The following is a 19328-nucleotide window of genomic DNA, read 5'->3' on the forward strand; positions in this document are numbered from 1 at the left end:
TACCTCAAAAATATAAATTCATATAGTTCATGTAACATTATACTATGCCACATAATTTTGTTTTTAAACTTGTTTTGAAATAATTTTATGCACAAAATTCACCATTTTAAGCATGTTTATATTGTACAATTCAGTGGATTTTAGTAATTTGTAGTGTTGTATCATCATCACACCTAATTCTAGAACAATTTCCTTGCTCTACAAAGAAACTCTGTACCATTAAGCAGTCAGTCTCTGTTCCTTGCTCCTCCCAGCCCTTAAAAATTATTAACCTGTTCCTCGGATTTACTTGTTCTCTTTATTTCATATAAATTTAATCATATATTATGCAGCCTTTTGTGTCTGATGTCTTTCCCTTAGCTTTTAGGTACATACACAAAATAATTGAAAATAAATGTTTGAATAACAATTTGCGCACTAATGTTTATTAGCATACTTATTTGTAATATCCAAAAAGTGGAAACAACCCAGATGTACAAGTGACAAATGGATAAACAAAGTACGGAATAGCCATACAATAGAACTTATCAAGGCATAACAATAAATAAAGTACATGCCACAGTGTGGATAAAACATAGAAACATTGTAAGTTGACTTGTGTTTTTAAAATTATCACACACACACATGCTCCAAGGCTTTATGTAGTAAGAAGATTTATGTGAAACTGGTGGAATTGTAGCTCTGAATGGGATCTTAAATATAATTTAATCCTGTAGTTTACTTGATTTTTGTGGGTGGGACAACTGAAATAAAAATAAAACTACATAAAATGTGTGTGTGCATTATGCATGCATGTGTGTGTGTGTGTATCTTGAAGGGTAATCTAATAGCATGAATATGAAGTATACATTTGTGCAAAATAGTTAAGTTTTGTATGTATAGAAAACACATCTAAAGCATAATTGTTAAAAGTTTAAAATATAAGACATTGCATTTAATTCTACTCAAAGGACTTATCCCGTATGAGATTAACACAAGTGCAAAAATATACAATGCTATATTGAAAAAATACAAGACTATTTACTTAATTTTAAAATTTATTTTTAGTCAAGAGAAACCAATAAAAAGCATTCAAATAGGAGAAGGAGTTAATTTATCTCTCTTCACTGATGACCTGATTCTATACCTAGAAAACCCCAAACACTATGACAAAGGCTCCCAGAATTGAAAAACAACTTTAGTAAAATTTCAAGGTACAAAATCAATGTACCAAATTTAGTACTATTTCTATATACCAATAACATTCAGGCTCAGAGCCAAATCAAGAAAGTTATTCCATTTACAATAGTTTCACATACACACACACACAGACACCTTCCCCTAGGAACACACTTAGCAAAGGAGGTGAAAGATCTCTACAAGTAGAATTACAAGACACTGCTAAGATAAATTATAGAGGACACAAACAAAGGAAACAGTAGATGTTGGTGTGGATGTGGCAATCAGGGAACATTTCTACACTGCTGGTGGGAATGTAAACTAGTAAAACCGCTATGGAAAACAGTGTGGAGATTCCTAAAAGAACAAAAAGTTGAACTACCATTTGATCCAGCAATCCCACTACAGGGTATCTACCCAGAGGAAAAGAAGTCATTATTCGAAAAAGATACTTGCACATGCATGTTTACAGCAGCACAATTCACAATAGCACAATCATGGAACCAACCCAAATGCCCATCAATCGAGTAGATAAAGAAACTCTGGTATATATATAAAATGGAATACTACTCAGTCATGAAAAGGAATGAACAGCATTTGCAATGACCTGGATGAGATTAGAGAGTATTATTCCAAATGCAGTAACTCAGGAATGGAAAATCAAACATCGTATGTTCTCACTGATATGTGGGAGCTAAGCTATGAGGATGCAAAGTCATAAAAATAATACAATGGACTTTGGGGACTTGGAGGGAAGAGTGGGAGGGGGTGAGGGATAAAAGACAGCAAATACGGTGCAGCGTATACTGTTTGAGTGATGGAGTGATGGGTGCACCAGGTTCTCATGAATCTCCACTAAATAATTTATTCATGTAACCAAATATCACCTGTACCCCAATAACTTATGGAAAAATAAAATTAAAAAATAAAATAAATGGAAAACAAACAATAAAAACCATTCAATATCCATGGATTGGAAGAATCAATATTGTCAAAATGGCCTTTCTGCCCAAAGCAATCTACAGATTCAATGCTATTTCTATTAAACTACCAATATCATTTTTCACAGAATTAGAAAAAACTATTCTGAAATTCACAGGGAAGCAGAAAAGAGATTGGATAGCCACAGCAACCTCATGCAAAATAAACAAGGCTGGAGGAATCACAGTAGCTGACTCAAACTATACTATAAGGCTAAAGTAACCAAAACAGCATGGTACTGGTACAAAAATGGACACGTAGACCAAGGGAATAGAATAGAGAATGAATAAATAAAGCCACACACTTATATCCATCTAATATTTGACAAAGTTGACAAAAATAAACTATGGAGAAAGAACTCCCAAATAAATAAGTGGTTCTGTGTAGCTGGCTAGCCACATGTGGAAGAAAGAAACTGACACCTACCTCTCACCATATAAAATAATTAACTCAGGATGGATTAAAGACTTAAATGTAAGACCTCAAACTATAAAAATACTTGGAAGAAAATGTAGGAAACACTATTCTCGACATCACCCTTGACAAATAATTTATTACTAAGTTCTCGAAAGCAATTGCAATAAAAGCAAAAATTGACAAATGGGATCTAACTAAACTAAGCTTCTGCACTGCAACTAACTAAACTAAGCTTTTGCACTGTAAATAAAACTGTAAATAAAATCAAACATCGTATGTTCTCACTGATATGTGGGAGCTAAGCTATGAGGATGCAAAGTCATAAAAATAATACAATGGACTTTGGGGACTTGGAGGGAAGAGTGGGAGGGGGTGAGGGATAAAAGACAGCAAATACGGTGCAGCGTATACTGTTTGAGTGATGGAGTGATGGGTGCTTTTGCACTGTAAAATAAAATAAAATAGTTTTATTTACAGAGTGAGCAATTTTATTTATCAACAGAGTGAGCAAACATCCTACAGAATGGGAGAAATTATTAGCAAACTATGCATCTCACAAAAGTTTAATATGCAGAATCTATAAGGAACTTAAACAACGCTAGCTGAATCACAGTAGCTGATTCAAACTATACTATAAGGCTAAAGTAACCAAAACAGCATGATAAAGTTAAAACTTTACCATTAAAAACTTGGTAAAGTATATGAACAGACATTTTTCAAAAGAAAACATACAAGCTATCAAAACACCTATAAAAAATGCTCCACATCACTAATCATTAGAGAAATACAAATCAAAACTACAAGGAGACATCATCTCACATCAGTTGGAATGGCTATAATTGAAAAGTCAAAAAACAACAGATTCTGATAAGACTGAGGATAAAGGGAACAGTTAGACACTGTTGGTGGGAACATAAATTAGTTAAACTCTTGTGGAAGACAGTTTGGAGATTTCTTAAAGAACTTGGAACTACTATTTGATTCAGCATTCCCATTACTGGGTATATATCCAAATCAAAATGAATCATACTACTAAATAGACATATACACTCATATGTTCATTGCAGCACTATTGACAATAATAAAGACATGGAATCAAATTAGGTGCCCATAAATGGTGAATTGGAGAAAGAAAATGTGGTACATATACACTATGAAATATTACACAGCCAGAAAAAAATGAAATCATGTTTTTTGCAGCAATATGGATGCAACTGGAGGCCATTGTCCTAAGTGAATTAATGAAGGATCAATAAACCAAATACCACATATTCTCACTTATAAGTGAGAGCTCACCATTGGGAATACATGGACATAACAATGGCAACAATAGACCACTGGGGACTATTAGAAGGGGGAGGGGAATAAGGGTTGAAAATCAACTAGGTACTATGCTCACTACCAAGGTTACAGGATCAATCATACTCAAACTTCAGCATCATGCAATTTACCCATGTAACAAACCTGCACATGTACTACTTGAATATAAAAATTTTTGAAAGTATTAAAAACATAACTGTGAAGAACATTGGATTAGGCAACCAGTCTCAGGGAACAGAACTGCCTTAATTAAGGAAACTTTCTAGTCCTAGACATTGTTCTTGGAGAAAAGAGTCCTACTAATAAGTCTTTTGTGACATTTGGAATTGCTGTGGGTTAGTGACTGCTGTATGCTTTCCATTTCTTCCTTTTTCTTTATTTGTTTGGAGTAGACATGTCTATTGTTATTCTGCCATTGTCTCACCATTTTATGTTGAGTATGGGTAAAGTATGCAACCTGTCTTCATAGGTCTATGGATCAAGAGGAGCTGTATCCAAGGAGTCACATCCACATCCCAACCTGATGTACATCATAAGATCAGGGAGTTAGTGCCTGACACTGTGCTGGGATGAGGCTATGGGGAGTCTTTGGAGGAGAGAGAATGTGCTTTTCATGTGGGAGAAGTATGAATCATTGGGGCTAAAACAGGCTATAGTTGATTTTTACCATAATTCCTCCCAATTAATCATACCTCTTTTTGTACATGCACCTTTGTAATGTGACTTTATGTACTTCCAATCAAAAAAAGGGTGTCTATTTCCCCAAATTTTGAATGTAGACTGGCTTTGTGACCAGCTTAGACCAACAGGACATGGCAAATAAGATAAGGCCTTGCGGTTACATTTATTATCCTGGAGTTCTGAACCAACGTAACTGTGAAAAATACTGGAAAAAAGACCACATAGAAAGAAAGGTCCAGCTGAGCACAGACACTAACCAACTCAGAAATTGAGTGCAGCTACATGATGGAGCCCAGGAGATAACAGAGAACTACCCAGCCAACCCCACAAAACAATAAGAAATAATAAATCATTATTGCTTTAAGTCACTAAGTTTTGGAGACATACTGCGTAGCAATAGATAACTTTACAATATTATCCTAGGCTCTACTAAAGAATATAAACAAAAAGTAAGGTTGATTTTTTTTTAAAAGTAACATACCTGTGCATCCCTGACTTTCTTTTCCTTCTGCTGATTAGGAGATGACAAGACCTGGAACAGACTCAGAGATAAAAGTAATGTTTTCAGAATGGAAGAACCAACCTGTCAACTCTGAACTGCTCACCTATGGACCAGTATATGAGGAAGAATAAACTTTGATGTTGTTGAAAACTTGTTAAGCTTTTGAGTTTGTATGTTTTTCTGTTATAGTAGCTGGGTCTGTATCCTAACTAAAACAGATGGTAAGTAAAATTCTTAAATTTAATTAAAGGTGGTAAACTCATTAACTGCCACCTACACTCAATTATCTAAAGCATTTGATTCTTTTTTGATAAACTACAAAGAATACTGGTACATCGAGACAAATAAATTACTTGTAAGTTAAAAAAAAAGCTAAGAAATAAATAATTGCATGAAATAGAGTCTAAACTGAAAAAATTTGTTTTGTATACATATTTATATATTTATCATTTAAAAATACAAAAGAGATTACATGTATGTTAATATATGTACAGAAAGTGTCCAAAAAGCTACACAAAGAACTGTTAACACTGATTACTTCTGGGGAGTTGAAAAGAGGTAGGAGTAAAGAGGGTGATTTTAATTTTACATCCCTCTGTACTGTGCCGTTTTTTCTTTTGTTATGAGAGTTATTTATTTCTACTTCTCCCCACTTTTATGGGTGTTACACAGCTCACTTTGGTTCACAAAGCAAGGGCAGCCACTCTGAGTTTGTGTGACTCCCTTAATTTATAAATTAAGAAATGGGTCAGAAAAGTGAATTAGCTTATTTAGGCACAGCCTCTAGCAGAAGCAGTTTGGGGAAATAAATCCTCTATACACATATAGCACTTTTTTATTACTCCACACCTGTTCAGTTACATTGTTCATTCCTGTGAAATATAATCACAAAACTATTAGTTATCCCAAATGTTCTAAGGATGTTTCTGGAGTATACGACTCAGAAGAGCAATAGAAAGATTATCACAGTACAATATTTGTCTGTTGCCGTAATCCTAGAAAAGGCAATGAAATTTCCAAGAATGCAAACAGATGCAAATGCATAAGCAGTTGGAACTAAAACATAAGCATGTGTTCAGAGTCCATGAATAGCCTCTTTTTTCCTCACTAGACATAGTTTAATGATGTGATCTTTTCAGCACTCAGAAGGGCAATGGCTGTTATTGCAACTTAATCCTTAGGTAACAACTCTTATTGAGGCCAGTTGGGACTTTGTCTAGTGTCTTATGTAGGGATTTCTGTGTTATGGAGTGGTTACGGGGGGTCACCAAAGGGGCTGCAATAAAAGCCTAACAGACCTAGTACCTACCTGAATGGGTTGGCTACTTGGGATTTGTGTTGTGCAAATGCTCAGTCTCTACAATATTAATAGTTATTCATAGGATCTTAACATTTCAAAGACATAGATATCATTAGAATTTACCAAATCCAAAAACCCTTTTTATACTCCCTTTAGGTCGATAAAGGAGGGTTTTTGAAAAGCTATAGGTTTACTTGTTTTTGTTTGTTTTATATTTCAGAAGACATGTATTGTCTTTTCCAGATTTGGGATAGCAACTAAAAGGGAGGTTCACCCAGGTTTTCACTGACTCATCTTCTCAAAAGTTTTCAAAGAATGGTTCTCTGGACCATTAGCATCAGTATCACGTGGGGCTTATTAGAAATGCAAATTCTAAATCACAAAAATGGTAGTTGGGGCATAAAATCTCTGTTTTAACAAGACTTTCAGGTGATTTTGATGCATAATAAAATTTAGGAATTTTTATTATCATTTATAAATGATATTTTATTATATAACTGCTCTGGGCCAAACTATTAAACATTCTTCAAAGTATATTATCTCTTTCAATCCTTTTAGTGAGGGGTATTATTATTCAGCTTATTTAAGTTTGGCAGTTACTTAAGGCCAAACAGCCCATCTCTAAACTATGATGTAGGTAATCCCGAATTTTTTTTTGTAATCTTCCTCCATCTGGCCCACCCACTTCCTTTCATTGCTGTCCAAACACTACTTCCAGGTTCTTAATACATGTATTTGCATGTGATGGAGAGTCAATCACCCAGGTTCTAGTTTCATCTCACTGTGTGACTTTGGGTAGTTCTTTTCCCTTTTCTGGGCTTCAGATTATTTACATGCTAATCATTAGGGGAATGCAAATCAAGACCACAGTGAGATATCATCTCTCTCCAGTTAGAATAGCTATTATCAAAAAGAGGAAAAATAACAAATGCTGACAGGGATGCAGAGAAAGGGAAATGCTCCTACACTGTTGGTGAGAAAGTAAAGTAGTACGGCCATTATAGAAAACAGCATAGAGCTTCTTCAAAAACTAAAAATAGAACTACCATGTGAGCCAACAATCCTGCTGCTGCATATATATATATCCAAAGGAAAGGAAATCGGTATGTCAAAGAGATCTGCTCTCCCATATTTAACACTATTCACAATAGTCAAGTTATTAATCAACCTAAATGCCCATCAATGGATGAAAGAATGAAGAAAATGTGGTATAAATACACAATGAAATACTATTCAGCTATTAAAAGAATAAAATCCTGTTTTTTGAAGCAATGTGGATGGAACTGGAGGTTATTATGTTAAGTAAAATAAGCCAGGCACAGAAAGACAAATACTGCCTGTTCTCACTCACATGTGAGAGCTAAAAAAGTGGATCCCATGAAGGTAGAGAGCAGAATGGTGATTACCAGATGTTAGCAAGGGAAGGTGGTAGGGAGAGATGAAGAGAAGTTGGTTAATGGGCACAACAATAGTTAGATAGGAAAAATAAGTTTTAGTATTTGACCACAGAGTAGGGAAATTATAGTTAGCAATACTTTATTTTATGTTTCAAAATAGCTAGAAGAGAAGAATTGTGATGTTTCCAACACAAAGAAAATATAAATATATGACTTGGTGGATATCCCAGTTAGCCTGGTTTGATCATTACAGATTGCATATGGCTATCAAAATATCTACATGTACCCTACAAATATGTACAACAATGATATATCAACTTTTTTTTAATAATTGGAAGGATTGGGCTCATCTTTGATACTTCTATCAGCAGATTCCCATATCTACTCTTGAAAAGGCCTTAATAATCTTCATTTTCCTTTAAAGTATATTGAAGTTACTCCCTTCTTTGCCCAGAGCATCAGGGTTCTAATCCTGATCTCTTATATGTAATTAAAACTTTCACCATGGAGAAAATTATTGAAGGCCTTAACTAGCAGTCAGGGAAAGTATTTTTATTGGGTAAAGGCCTATCATAGGGCCCTGTCCTACATTAGATATGAAGATGAGTTTAACAGAAGAAACATTGTGGCTTATAGACAGGTTGACTTCTTGGACAGATTCTTAGTGGAAAAAGACTATGACATCTGTTCATTCTCTAACCAACTACCAGTCTGTCAGGGACTCTGTGGGGAGCAGTATTTACCTAGCTTTCTCAGGGCTAGTTAATTGATACTTCAGTGTAATTTTTAAGTCATTGTGATATCATTAAGACCATGTACTACATGTAGTAGAACAACAACCTTGAAATACGGTAGTCTTTGAATTCCCAACACTGTTATTTACTGGCTATGTGGTCCTGAGAATGGCAACTAAACTCTCTGGGCCTCAGTGTCCTCATTTTTAAAATAGAGTTAATAACACAGGCTTTGACTACATTCCAGAAAAGGCATGAGACAATGTATTTGAAAATGTCGGGAACATGGTAAGAGATCAATAAATATTTGTTGTTGAAGTCCACCTGGAGTGTCACCAGCAGTTATTCAAGTTAACTACTATTGATTTTAGTGTTGCACACAACCCTTGGGATAAAGAACTGCAAACTTACTATCCTACTATTAGGGTAATTCCTTTAGATCTCCTGGAATTCTCTGGGAAAATGTAGTTAGCTCTGGTAGAGAAAGCACTTGGAATCCTGATCAGGCAAAATCAACTGGAGGTGGTTTAATTCGTTATATCAGAAACACAACTTTCTGAGGGTGGGGCACAGGGAAGCTGCCTGCTTAAAAGGTGTAGATAGAGGAGGTTAGGGTGGCCCAACGTTGTTGCCCTCATCACAGTGGTAGTCTACCAATAGAAAACTTCATTCTAGTCCCTTTAGATTAGAGATAAGTTAGAGTTAAGTTTAAATACAGACAGGAATATCACAAATACATTTTAAGAGAAGTGAAATCATACAAATAATATACTCTGAATTAAACTGGAAAAAATTAGCAGGTGCATATCTGGAAAATCCAAAAAGATTTGGGAGTTAAACAAGACCCCTGACCACTTTTGACCACTGAGTCAAAAAAGACATGATAAGAAATATTAAAATATTTTGAAATAAATGAAAATGAAAATACAATACATAAAAAAATTGTTAGATGTGGCTGAAGCAGTGTTTAAAGGGGAATTTATAGCATCAAAATACATATACTAAGAAAGGAATAAAGGTCTCAAATCAATGATGTACACAAAGTTATGCTTCATTATAATGCAAACCTATTGGAGATGAATTGATACAAAATAAAACTATTTTTCAAACTGAAGTAATGTATCAGCATTTTATTTTTTACCTGTATAAAAAGGAAGTCTTTATACACTATTTTGTTCAGCCAAGCAAGGAATGGTAATAGAGCAATTTTTAAAATTACATCTATAATTTCTTTTAAAAATTGGTTATAATCACTTCTAAATATTCCGAATAAGTCACTATTTGCTCCAAGTGATTAATGGCACCGTTGAAAAACAAGACATAACGAGGCCAGGAGTTCGAGACCAGCCTGACCAACATGGTGAAACCCCATCTCTACTAAAAGTACAAAAATTAGCTGGATGTGGTGGCATGCACCTGTAATCCCAGCTACTCAGGAGGCTGAGAGGCCTTAGTTGTACAATTGGCTTTCAATTATTTTTGTTGAGAGAGCATATCCAAGAATTATCAAAATATATTTAGTTTTTTTTTTGTCTTTTTTTTTTTTTTTTTTTTTGAGACGGAGTCTCGCTCTGTCCCCCAGGCTAGAGTGCAGTGGTGTGATCTCGGCTCACTACAAGCTCCGCCTCCCGGGTTCACGCCGTTCTCCTGCCTCAGCCTCCTGAGTAGCTGGGACTATAGGTGCCCCCCACCGCACCCGGCTAATTTTTTGTATTTTTAGTAGAGACGGGGTTTCACCGTGTTAGCCAGGATGGTCTCAATCGCCTGACCTCGTGATCCGCCCGTCTCGGCCTCCCAAAGTGCTGGGATTACAGGAGTGAGCCACCGCACACAGCCTTTTATTTTTTTTAATTTTTTTTTAATTTTGGAGATGGAGTCTCGCTCTGTCGCCTAGGCTGGAGTGGCAAGATCTCGGCTCACTGCAAGCTCCGCCTCCCAGGTTCACGCCATTCTCCTGCCTCAGCCTCCCGAGTAGCTGGGACTACAGGCGCCCACAACCACACCCAGCTAATTTTTAAAAAAATTTTTAGTAGAGACGGGGTTTCACCGTGTTAGTCAGGATGGTCTCAATCTCCTGACCTCGTGATCTGCCCGTCTCGGCCTCCCAAAGTGCTGGGATTACAGGCGTGAGCCACCACGCCTGGCCTATATTTAGTTTTTAAATCAAATCAGAGACATCCCACTTGCTGTCCCCAGGCAACACATGGTCAGGCACAGAAGGATATACATGTATGCATATGCATACCATTGTTCTATTTCCCTGCCAACATGCCCAAGAACTCAGGCTGATTATTGGAGGCTGTTGATAGTTCACATGCTAATTGCCTTTTCCGACAAGTCTGGTTGAATATTGACAGTTCTGCTATTGTTCTAACTTGTGACTCTGAACAACTGTGGTTCTGTTTTTCCTCAGGACTGTGTTTGTTACTTACTACCCCTTGTTGCCAATGTATCTCAATTCATTTATTAATTTAGGAAGTATGTATTGAGTTTCTACTTTGTATCAATGAGTTTGGCCTTTAGCAAGTTTACAGCCCAGTCTAACAGGGAATGTTACCATGGAAATAAATCCTTAAAATATTGTGTGAAAAAAGTGATAGAGTATGCATAAGGTGCTTTCTTAGTGTAGAGGAGAGAATATTTAACTCTATCTAGGAGGTGGGAGGACCAAGAAGGTGTCCCAGAGAAAGTTGCACTTGATATGAGCCTAGAAGGATATCTTAGAATTTGACTAGGTAAAGATGAGGATCCTTCACCTTTCAAATTCAGGGAGAGGAGGGAGTGTGTGCAAATGTACAAGGGAATGGATATACATGAGAGTATATCTTATTGGAGGAAAGGCTGGAAGCATAGAGTGCCTTGTAGAAGGGTGGGTGAGCAATGACTGGAGAAAATACTACTACTACTAACTACTACTACTTACTACTACTACTACTTACTATTAGAAACTACTACTAGTAGTAAGTAGTAGTGGTAGTTAGTAGTAGTAAGTAGTAGTAGTTAATATTTACTGAGCACTCACAAGTACCAGATGTAAATGCTTTATTTACATTATTTAAACCTTGAAACAATACTATTACTATTATCCCAGTTGCACAGAGGTAGAAAATGAGAATTCGGGAGGCTGGGCAATTTGCCCAAAGTTACTAAGCTGTCAGTTATGCTTGGGAACTAGATCATGAGAGAGCCTTATTTGCCATGCTAAGTTGTTCAGGCTTTATCTTGAATGGGTCGAACTGTCATTGCGTTTTTTGTTTGTTTTGTTCTGTTTTTTTTTTTTTTTTTTTTTTACTTTTTTTCTTTCCTCTAAAGAAACAAATTGGGAGAAACAGACTAGAGGAAATATCTCTGGAAGTTCTAAATAAGAACTCAGGAAAACATCCAAAACCAAATCCAAAAGGGACTACAAAAAGAATCTAGATATAAGGTTAAATACGACAGAGCCTGAGGGAGAGTTGTTGATGGTTGCTTTAAATAAAAATGTGATAACATTGGAGATGAGGAATTTGGTAAAAGAGAAAACGGGAAGGGTTGAGGAAATAGCGTGGGGAACTAGGTAGCTAGTCATAGAGATTAGAAACAGGAAGAGGGACGGGAGCGCGGTGCCTCACGCCTATAATCCCAGCACTTTGGGAGGCCAAAGTGGGTGAATCTCCTGAGGTCAGGAGTTCAAGACGAGCATGGCTAACATGGCAAAACCCCGTCTCTACTAAAAATACGAAAATTAGCTGGGTGTGGTGGCGGACACCTATAATCTCAGCTACTCAGGAGGCTGAGGCGGGAGAATCACTTGAACCCAGGAGGCAGAGGTTGCGGTGAGCCAAGACCTGGGCGACAAGAACAAAACTCTGTCTCCTCCCCTCCGCTCCCCTAAAAAAGAGAAAGAAACAGGACGAGGAATAAAGTTTCACTTGAGGTTAGGTGATTTTGTGGTATGCTTGGAGTCAGTAGACCTGGATTCAAGTTCTGATTCCATCAATTACTGCTGAGGTGACCTTGGACAAGTCATTTAATGTCAAGTAATTTGAGTCGATATCCTTGTCTGTTAAGTGGGAAGACTCTTACCTCTACTAAGTTTAACTTGTACTGTTTTGTGTGTGCATTTAGCTATATACAATTTTATTACACATATAGATTTATATATTCAACAGTCAAGATACCGAACAGTTCCATCACCACAAAGATTCCTTGTGTTGCACTTTTGCATCCATACCTACTTACCTCCCACCCACCCACCTCCACCCCCTAACAAACACTGATACCTTTGCTATCTCTACAACTTTGTCATTTCAAGAATGTTATATGAATGAAATCGCATAGTTTGTGACATTTAAGGAAAGACTTTAAAAAAGCATAATTCTCTGTAGATTAAGTTATTGCATATTTCAACAGTTTATACCTTTCTGTTGCAGAGTGGTACTTTATGGTGTTGGTGTATCACAATTTAACTATTCACCCACTGAAGGGCATATAATTTGTTCTCATCTTTTGGTTTTTACAAATAAAATGGCCATGAGAATAACCTATTATTTATCTGGAATAAATGTAGTTGCTGGGTCATATGATGAACACAGGTTGAATTTTAAAGTTAACTGAAAAACTGTTTTCCAGAATGGCTGTACTATTTTACATTCCTACCATCAGTGTATGAGTGATCTGGTTGCTCTGCATCCTTGCCAGTATTTGATGTTGTCACTATTTTTTATTTTAGCCACTCTTATAGGATAGGTTTAATTTTAATTTTATGTACATCATGGCTAATTACATTGAACAAATTTCATGTGTTTGTCATCTTTCATCTGTATACCCTCTTTCATGAAATATATTTTTATGTCTTTTGCCGATTTTTAATAGCATTTTTTTTTCAGTTGACTTTTGTAGGTTCTTTATATATTCTAGATACTAGTTCTTTGTCAGATATGTTGTTTGTAAATATTTCCCCCAAGTCTGTAACTTGTCTTATCACGCGGACTTTCAAAGAGTAAAAGTTTTTAATTTTGAGATTTAATTTGTCAATTTTTCTTTAAAAAAAAAAAAACAAAAAGTCTAAACAAAACAGGGTCTCACTCTGTCACCCAGGTTGGAGTGCAGTGCCATGATCGTGGCTCACCATGACCCCGACTTCCCAGGCTCATGTAATCCTCCCACCTTAGCCTCCTGAGTAGCTGGGACTACAGACATGCACAGTTTTGCCAGGCTAATTATAGTATTCTATTTTTTTGGGGAAACAGAATCTCACTAAGTTTCCCAGGCTCTCTTGAACTCCTGGGCTCAAGCAATCCTCCTGCCTCAGTGTCCCAAAGTGCTGGGATTACAGGCATGAGTCACAATGTACAGCTCAAGTTTTCTTTTCTTTTTTTTTTTAATTATTATTATTATACTTTAAGTTCTAGGGTACATGTGCATAACATGCAGGTTTGTTACATATGTATACTTGTGCCATGTTGCTGTGCTGCACCCATCAACTCGTCAGCACCCATCAACTCGTCATTTACATCAGGTATAACTCCCAATGCAATCCCTCCCTCCTCCCCCCTCCCCATGATAGGCCCCGGTGTGTGATGTTCCCCTTCCCGAGTCCAAGTGATCTCATTGTTCAGTTCCCACCTATGAGTGAGAACATGCGGTGTTTGGTTTTCTGTTCTTGTGATAGTTTGCTAAGAATGATGGTTTCCAGCTGCATCCATGTCCCTACAAAGGACACAAACTCATCCTTTTTGATGGCTGCATAGTATTCCATGATGTATATGTGCCACATTTTCTTAATCCAGTCTGTCTAGGGCAATCAGACAAGAGAAAGAAATCAAGGGTATTCAGTTAGGAAAAGAAGAAGTCAAATTGTCCCTCTTTGCAGATGACATGATTGTATATTTAGAAAACCCCATTGTCTCAGCCCAAAATCTCCTTAAGCTGATAAGAAACTTCAGCAAGGTCTCAGGATACAAAATCAATGTACAAAAATCACCAGCATTCTTATACACCAGTAACAGACAAACAGAGAGCCAAATCATGAATGAACTTCCATTCACAATTGCTTCAAAGAGAATAAAATATCTAGGAATCCAACTTACAAGGGATGTAAAGGACCTCTTCGAGGAGAACTACAAACCACTGCTCAGTGAGATAAAAGAGGACTCAAACAAATGGAAGAACATACCATGCTCATGGATAGGAAGAATCAATATTGTGAAAATGGCCATACTGCCCAAGGTTATTTGTAGATTCAATGTCAAGTTTTCTTTTCATGTATTGTGGTTTTGTTTCAACTCTAAGAACTCATTGCTTACCTCTAGATTCTGAAAATTTGCCCTTATGATATTTTTTCTAAAAGTTTTGTTGTTTTATGTGTTAAGTTTAAGTCTACGTTCCATTTCAAATTATCTTTTGTACAAGATGTGAAGATTTCCCCTGCCCCCATGGGTTTGCAATCGCTGCAGCACCAATTCATTGGGTTTTGCATCTTCGTCAAAATTCAGTTGACCATATTTGTGTGGGTCTGTCCCTGGATTCTCAATTCTGTTCATTGGCCCTATGTTTATCTCTCCAGCAATAGCACATTGTCTCACTTATTGTAAGTGAACAGTAACATTTAATACCAGGTAGAGTAATTTCTCCTACTTTTTTTGGTCAATGTTTGTTTTTGCTATTATAGGGCTTGTGACATTTCCTATAAATTTTAGAATGGGCTTGCCTATGTTTCTAAAACACCTTGCTGGGATTTTTAAAGGAATTACATTAAACCTGTAGATTAATTTGGGAAGAATTGATATCTTTACTATGGTGAAACTTCCTATTCATGAACATGGTGTAACTATTTACGTCTTCTTCAATTTATTTCATCAGCACTTTGAAATTTTCAGCATACAGATCTAGTGCATGTTTTCTCAAGGCTATACCTAAGTACTTCATTTACTCCGGAGTAACTATAAATGGTCTTGTGTTTTTAATTTTAGTTTTCACATGTTCATTGTTAGTGTAAAGAAATATGATTGATATTTTCTGTTAGTCTTATATTCTGTGACCTTGCTGAACTCACTTATTAGTGCCAGAATTTTTAAATATATTACTTGGGATTTCCGATGCAAACAATTATATCTGAAAAGAGAGATGGTTTTCTTTTTCATATTTGTAGGGTTGAAAAAAAGTTTCTAAATTTTTGAAATTTTAAATTTTTGTGGGTACATAGTAGATGTATGTACATATGGGCATGTGAATATTTTGACATGCCTGTATCATTATTTTGATATAGGCTGCAATGTGTAATGATCACATCATTACACATCAGGGTAAACCGGGTATCCATTGGTCAAGCATTTATCCTTTGTGTTATAAACGATCCAATTATACTCTTCTAGTTATTTTTAAACGTACAACTAAACTATTACTGACTATAGTCATCACGTGCTATCAAATACTATGTCTTATTCATTCTTTCTATTTTGTACACATCTACCATCCCTGCTTCCCCTCCACAATCATCACTACACTTCCCAGTCTCTGGTAACCATCTTTCTACTCTCTATCTTCATGAGTTCAGTAGTTTGAATTTTAGCTTCGCCAAATAAGTGAGAATATGTAAAGGTTATCTTTCTGTGCCTGGAATATTTCACTTAACATAACCATCTCCAGTCCGATCCATGCTGTTGCAAATGACAGTATCTCATTCTCTTTTATGACTGAAGAGTACTCCATTGAGTATATGTACCATGTTTTCATTACCCATTTATCTGTTGATGGAAATTTAGGCTGCTTCCAAATCATAGCTATTGGGAAGAGTGTTACAATAAACATGGAAGTGCAGATGTCTCTTCAATATACTGATTTCCTTTCTTTTGAGTATATACCTAACAGTAGGATTGCTGGTCATATGGTGGTGCTATTTTTAGTACTTTGAATAATCTCCAAAGTTTTCTTTATAGTGGTTTTTCTAATTTAAATTCCCACCAACAGTATACAAGGGTTCTCTTTTCTCCACATCTCACCAGCATTTGTTATTGCTTTTCTTTTGGATAACAGCCATTTTAACTGGGGTAAGATGATATCTCATTGTAGTTTTGATTTGAATTTCTCTGATGATGAATGATGTTGAGCACCTTATCATATACCTGCTTGCCATTTGTACGTCTTCCTTTCAGAAATGTCTATTCAGCTCTTTGGCCCATTTTTAAAATGGATTATTAGATTTTTATTCCTACAGATTTGTTTGAGCTTCTTATATATTCTGACTATTAATCTCTTGTCAGATAAGTAGTTTTCTGATATTTTCTCCTGTTCTGGAGGCTGTCTCTTCACTTTGTTTATTGTTTCCTTTGCTGTGCAGAAGCTTCTTAACTTAATGTGATTGCATCTGTAAATTTTAGCTTTTGTTGCCTGTGCTTGTGGGGTATGACTCAAGAAATCTTTACCTAATCCAATGTCCTGGAGTTTTTTTCCCAATGTTTTCTTGTTTTATTAGAAATATTGACAGTCTTTTTAAAAAATTTTTAAAATATGTTTGTATTTCTACAAGTTATTGGGGAACAGGTGGTGTTTACTCATATGAGTAAGTTCTTAGGTTTTAAATACTTAGTAAATAAATACGCCAGTATTATGCTGTTTTGGTTACTATAGCCCTGTAATATAATTTTAAGTCAAATAATGTGATGTCTTCTGTTTTGTTCTTTTTGCTCAGAATAGCTTTGGCTATTCTAGGTTGTTTTTTTGGTTCCATAAAAATTTATATATTTTTTATTTCTATAAAGAATATTGTTGGTATTTTATTATTATTATTATTATTATTATTATTATTATTATTATTATACTTTAAGTTCTAGGGTACATGTGCATAACGTGCAGGTTTGTTCCATATGTATACTTGTGCCATGTTGCTGTGCTGCACCCATCAACTCCTCAGCACCCAACAACTCGTCATTTACATCAGGTATAACTCCCAATGCAATCCCTCCCTCCTCCCCCCTCCCCATGATAGGCCCCGGTGTGTGATGTTCCCCTTCCCAAGTCCAAGTGATCTCATTGTTCAGTTCCCACCTATGAGTGAGAACATGCGGTGTTTGGTTTTCTGTTCTTGTGATAGTTTGCTAAGAATGATGGTTTCCAGCTGCATCCATGTCCCTACAAAGGACACAAACTCATCCTTTTTGATGGCTGCATAGTATTCCATGGTGTATATGTGCCACATTTTCTTAAACCAGTCTGTCACTGATGGACATTTGGGTTGATTCCAAGTCTTTGCTATTGTGAATAGTGCCGCAATGAACATACGTGTGCATGTGTCTTTATAGCAGCATGATTTATAATCCTTTGGGTATATACCCAGTAATGGGATGGCTGGGTCATATGGTACTAGATCCTTGAGTTCTAGATCCTTGAGGAATCGCCATACTGTTTTCCATAATGGTTGAACTAGTTTACAGTCCCACCAACAGTGTAAAAGTGTTCCTATTTCTCCACATCCTCTCCAGCACCTGTTGATTCCTGACTTTTTAATGATCGCCATTCTAACTGGTGTGAGATGGTATCTCATTGTGGTTTTGATTTGCATTTCTCTGATGGCCAGTGATGATGAGCATTTTTTCATGTGTCTGTTGGCTGTATGAATGTCTTCCTTTGAGAAATGTCTGTTCATATCCTTTGCCCACTTTTTGATGGGGTTGTTTGTTTTTTTCTTGTAAATTTGTTTGAGTTCTTTGTAGGTCCTGGATATTAGCCCTTTCTCAGATGAGTAGATTGCAAAAATTTTCTCCCATTCTGTAGGTTGCCTGTTCACTCTGATGGTAGTTTCTTTTGCTGTGCAGAAGCTCTTTAGTTTAATGAGATCCCATTTGTTAATTTTGGCTTTTGCTGCCGTTGCTTTTGGTGTTTTAGACATGAAGTCTTTGCCCATGCCTATGTCCTGCATGGTACTACCTAGGTTTTCTTCTAGGGTTTTTATGGTATTAGGTCTAACATTTAAGTCTCTAATCCATCTTGAATTAATTTTCGTATAAGGAGTAAGGAAAGGATCCAGTTTCAGCTTTCTACTTATGGCTAGCCAATTTTCCCAGCACCATTTATTAAATAGGGAATCCTTTCCCCATTTCTTGTTTCTCTCAGGTTTGTCAAAGATCAGATGGCTGTAGATGTGTGGTATTATTTCTGAGGACTCTGTTCTGTTCCATTGGTCTATAACTCTGTTTTGGTACCAGTACCATGCTGTTTTGGTTACTGTAGCCTTGTAGAATAGTTTGAAGTCAGGTAGCGTGATGCCTCCAGCTTTGTTCTTTTGACTTAGGATTGTCTTGGCAATGCGGGCTCTTTTTTGGTTCCATATGAACTTTAAAGCAGTTTTTTCCAATTCTGTGAAGAAACTCACTGGTAGCTTGATGGGGATGGCATTGAATCTATAAATAACCTTGGACAGTATGGCCATTTTCACGATATTGATTCTTCCTATCCATGAGCATGGTATGTTCTTCCATTTGTTTGTGTCCTCTTTTATCTCACTGAGCAGTGGTTTGTAGTTCTCCTTGAAGAGGTCCTTTACATCCCTTGTAAGTTGGATTCCTAGGTATTTTATTCTCTTTGAAGCAATTGTGAATGGAAGTTCATTCCTGATTTGGCTCTCTGTTTGTCTGTTAGTGGTGTATAAGAATGCTTGTGATTTTTGCACATTAATTTTGTATCCTGAGACTTTGCTGAAGTTGCTTATCAGCTTAAGGAGATTTTGGGCTGAGACAATGGGGTTTTCTAAATATACAATCATGTCATCTGCAAACAGGGACAATTTGACTTCTTCTTTTCCTAACTGAATACCCTTGATTTCTTTCTCTTGCCTGTTTGCCCTAGCCAGAACTTCCAAC

Source organism: Macaca fascicularis, chromosome X, assembly GCF_037993035.2.
Source record: "Macaca fascicularis isolate 582-1 chromosome X, T2T-MFA8v1.1".
In the NCBI taxonomy this organism is placed as follows: domain Eukaryota; kingdom Metazoa; phylum Chordata; class Mammalia; order Primates; family Cercopithecidae; genus Macaca; species Macaca fascicularis.